Below are 5,457 nucleotides of genomic sequence, written 5' to 3' on the forward strand. Positions count from 1 at the left end.
TAATAACAATGATGACGAGATGATAATAGTGATGACAGTAATAATAAAAAAAAAAAAGAAGAGAAATCCCGAATGTCGAAAAAACGGCAAAATCTTACAAAAATTAATTGAGAGAATTAATTTGAGAGAATACCCAAAAATGCCGTTTTTCGATTTTAATGATGATTTTGGCAATTGTAAGGGTAATGGTTATGATAATGATTATATTTGCATTAATCATTGTCATGATGATAAAATTTAGAATAGTGAGAATTTTGATAGAATTATAATTACAATAATATTTTTTTTAAATAACAATTGGAATAATTGCAATAACAATAATAATGATTATAATAGTAATAATAATAATAATGATAATAATAATATTATTAATGATAATATTGTTATTATTGTTATAATTATTATTATTATTATTATTATTATTATCATTATTGTTATTATTACCTTTATTATGAGTATAATTATAACTGTAATAATTAGAATAATAACGATAATATTGAAAATAATGATAATGGTAATTATTATAATATCGTTGTTATTGTTAATATTATTGTTATTTTTGTTATTAATATTGTTGCTATTATTTGTATCATTTGCAAAAAAAATATATATATATATAAATATATATATATACATATATATATATATATATATATATATATATATATATATATATATACATATATAACGGTAATAATTAGAACAATAAGGAAAATAATTATATTAATTATAAAAATTATTTTTTCATTATTGTTATTATCATTATTATTATTATTATTGTTGTTGTCGTTGTTGTTGTTGTTGTTATCATTATTACTATTCCTTTTATTTTCATTATTTCTACTTTTAGTATAATTACCAAAAACATATATACTGTAGTAATAATTATGATAATAATGATAATGATGATAAAAATAAAAATTCGATTTCTCGTATTATTATTACTACCATAACTATTATTATCAATATTATTATTTTTATCATAATAACAATAATAGTGTACATTTATAAGAAAGAAAAGAACAAAAAAAATCCCAAAAAACTAAAACTAAACGAAATATAGCCTATTCAGAGTGTACTCCAAAATGCCATTTTTTTCGATTTCACTGATGATTTTGCCAATTATTAGGGCAATAATGATGGTAATAACAACTGCATTCATCAATACTAATGATGATAAAAATGAGGATAATGAGAATTTTTGATACAATCATGATTATGATAATAGCTTCGATAATAATGGGAATAATTGTAATAATAACAATAATAATGATAATAATAATAATAATGATATTATTATTATTATTATCATTTGTTATTTTTATTATTATTATAATTATTGTTATTTATTTATTCATTTGTTTATTTATTATTATCATCATCATCATCATCATCATTATTGATATTATTATTACTATTACTATTATTATCATTATTGTTTTTATTATTCTATTATATCTATTATTAGTATAATTACCAAAACATACATATATCTCGGCAATAATTATAATAATAGTGATAATACTGATAAAAATGAAAATTCGATTTCTGAAAATTGGTATTTTGGAGCACACTCTGAAAAGGCTATACTTCGCAGCTTTTTCGACTTTTAGGATTTTTTTCTTTTCTCTTTCATTATGATGGGACAATATTATTGTTATTATCATCATTATTATTATTTTCCTGTTTTATTATAAATGGACATTATTATCGTTATTATCATCACTAACATCATTATTATCACTATCATCATCATTATTATCATCATTATCATCATTATTATAATTATTATCATCATTATCATCATTACTGATAATAGGGAGAGCGGGGCAGGTTGGAACATTTTTCACAAAAAGTCAAATTTGCTGAAATCTAACTGTATTTATTTGTTATCTCTATGCTCATTAAATACCTACATATATGGGCTACAAATTTACCACAAAAGTTCAGTACAGAAACTGCACAGTACTAAGATGAAAATATTTTTGTGCTCCCAGTCAAAATGTTTCAACCTGCCCCGCCACGGGGCAGGTTGAAACATAAAATGGCGCGGGTTAGGACACATTTGTAAAAGAGGAGCATTCATGAATTCTGTTGGCATTGGATCTTTTACCAATCCCTTTGCTTTTTTGAGTGTCTTCCATGCAAAGGAATCACTATGGTTGGAACAAATTTGTTCCTGCTGTATAGCTAACCGTGCCCATAATTCTTTGTGACTGTCAGAAAACTACAAAAAAGACAGCTTTGTATTTCAATGATATATACATTGATAAGGTTACATGTCTGATTAACCAAAATCAACACAAAAATATTAAGACATAATTTGAGGTCAGAAGTTTATGAAGAAATAGACTGCCTATTTTATTGAGCACATTACACACCATGATTGCAACTTTCTCATAATAAGCATGATAATTAGATCACAATTAACTCATTTACTCAAGTTTGTAGGCCGAAAGATCTACAGGGAACACAATTTTTTGTTGACAGCGCCTGGTACCGCCCATGCTAGATGGCTTTGGCAGAATGAAAATGTGTGTGAAGAGTTCAACATCCTCAGGCATTGAGAATGTAATTGCGTATCTTTCTCCGTAAAGACAAGAGGGCAATCCTGGTGAATCTGGATACAATAAAGCCTAAATCTTTTTAAAAAAGGTTTATTAAGAAGTCATCAGATTGTCAATTATATTATCTGCTCTGGTGGGGGCAGGTTGGAACACTGTTCCAACCTGCCCCATCCAGCCTGTTCCAACCTGCCCCAGACACATTCTTAGCCAGTGCATGGAATATTCACGTTATCCAATAAAATTCATGTGATCTTTTGTGTCTTATTCTAATTAGATATGTTAAATTAATAAACTGGCAAAATGGTTTAATTTTGGCTCTTGCTATTACTGTAAAAAAAATGGACATTTGCAACTCGCAAAAAAATGACTCAAAAAGGCAAAAATCAAACAAACCTGTCTCGAAATTGTGTTGCTTCCTGAACGATGGTGAATTAAATATGGTAAATGGATGGTATGAGAGGCTATTACATAATGGCAGCACCGTCTCCAGAAGCGTCCTTGGATTCGCAAAAAATGATAAAAATGAGAATAATGATAATTTTGATAAAACTATAACTATAATAATAATTTTGCTAATAATGGGAATAATTGCAATAATAAATGTTATTTTTATTATTATTATTATTATTATTATTATTATTATTATTATTATTATTATTATCATTATGTGAATTTGCTGTTCAAATCACTGGTAGATTGTAAACCGACGTGTAAAGCGGGGAAGCTGATTATTACCAATAATTAAAGGTTCCTCGTTCTGTTCCTACTCTTTACTCTAATACTCTCCTCAATATCCTGGTTGTCCTTAATAATGTTTTTTTTTCTTTTCTTTTTTTTTCTTTTTTTTTCTTTTTTTTTTTGTGTGTGTGTGTGCAAAGTGGATCTTTAGCTCTATTCCGATTTGTTCCATAAATTTCTTAAATATTTGTGTTACACTTCCAAGGGCTCCTACAATAACAGGTACCACAGAAACTTTTCAAAGACTCCAAAGCCTTTGGATTTCCCGTTTGATGTCCTGATATTTTTCATTTTTTTCTTTCTCTTTTTCATCTATTCTCTTGTCTCCAGGGATTGCAACATCAATAATTATTGCAGACTTCTCAACCTTATCAATAATAACAATATCAGGCCTTCTTGCTTCGATGGTGTGATCACATTGAATATTCAGGTCCCAAAGAAGCTTATGAGTGGCATTTTCCGAGACTGTTTCTGGGCTGTGTTCGTACCATTGATCAGACCTTACAAGCATAAACGTTTCACAAAGTTTCCAATGAATCATTTTTTACGACATTATCGTGTTCCTCTTATAATGCGTCTGAACCAGCTTCTTGCACTCACTAACTATATGACTCACAGTTTCTCCTCTTTCTTAACATAATCAGCTGACTTATCAATGTTACACTTTATATAATTTGTTCTGATAGCTAGGTCTTGAGCAGCGCATATCAACGCTTCTGTAGTTATTTTCAGATCAGACTTTCTCATCCAACTCCAGGTTTTGTCTTTATCCGTTGTTACAGGCATATCACTAACAAACTGACTGTACATTTGTTTCCCCATCCAGACCTCCATTCTCTTTTCTCTCATCGATTTTTGAAAGTCATCTTTACTACAACTTTTTTTCAAATTCCAAAATACCGACACCTTTGACACCTTGCAACAATCTCTCATTAGAATGTTTGAAGTACCATCCCAGGTTGTTCTCTTCACTTTTGATATCACCTTCGCAGCTCATCAATCCTCTTCCACTATCCTTTCTACTAAGATATAGTCTATCTACATCACTTTTTGGATGCTAACCTTTATGCATAGTGAGTAATTTTCTGGTCTTTCTATCTAATTCCTTTATTTCTTCTAAATTCCATTTCAAAATACCAGCCTCATACCTTAAAACTGCAAACTGCCCAAGTGTTAATTGCTTTTTTCTTGTTTTTACCATTTAGTTTAGACTTCAGTATTAACTTTCCAGTATCCCAAGGTACTTACAGCCTTCTTCATCAATAGTTTTCATGAATTTCCCATCTGGCAGCAATGCATCTCTGCTTCTAACAATTTTCCCTCCTGCAAAATGACTGCTCCACACTTGTAAATCCCAAACTCCATCCCGATATCCTTACTAAACATTTGCCTTTACAAGAGAATCAGTTTGGTCATGAGACTACAAATAACTTTAAATCATCCATGAATAACAAATAATTTAACTTCGTAACCTTATTACCCAATTCATAATGAAAATTTACTTTCCTCAACACCATAGTGTATCATGCATATAACAAAAAGTAGTGGTGATAAACTATTCCCCTAAAAGATTCTTCTTTTAATGTTAACTTCGCCTAAAGAAACTCCCTATGATGTTAATTCCAATTTCCAGTTCTTCATGCTGCTACTCAAAACCCTTTCAATATTATCAGCAGCTCCAAACAACTCTAGGCATTCTCTAATCCAATTATGTGGGATCATATCATAAGCTTTTCGATAATCTACCCATGCCATAGCAAGGTTGGTGTGCCTCCTTTTGCAATCCTTGAGTACTGCCTTGTCTATTAACAGCTGATCCTTGGTTCCTCTGATCTTTCTTCTACAGCCCTTCTGTTCCTCAGGCAATAGTTTCTCTTCCTCTAAGAAGTCATGGAGATAATTAGACATAATACCTGTAAAGAGCTTCCACATTATCGGTAAACAAGAAATTGGTCGATAGTTGTCTACAGCAGTACCTTTGGTACCGCTGTAGACAACTACCTATCTGGTATCTTTCTGGCACAAAACAGTTCTTCCATAAGTTAACCACTCAGGCAGTTGTTCATTTCCTCTTAAAATCTCATTCAATTGATGGGCAATTCTTTCATGCAAACTTGTCAGTTTCTTTACCCAGAAACCCTGAACTTCATCT

Source organism: Penaeus monodon, chromosome 16 (genome assembly GCF_015228065.2).
Source record: "Penaeus monodon isolate SGIC_2016 chromosome 16, NSTDA_Pmon_1, whole genome shotgun sequence".
NCBI lineage: Eukaryota > Metazoa > Arthropoda > Malacostraca > Decapoda > Penaeidae > Penaeus > Penaeus monodon.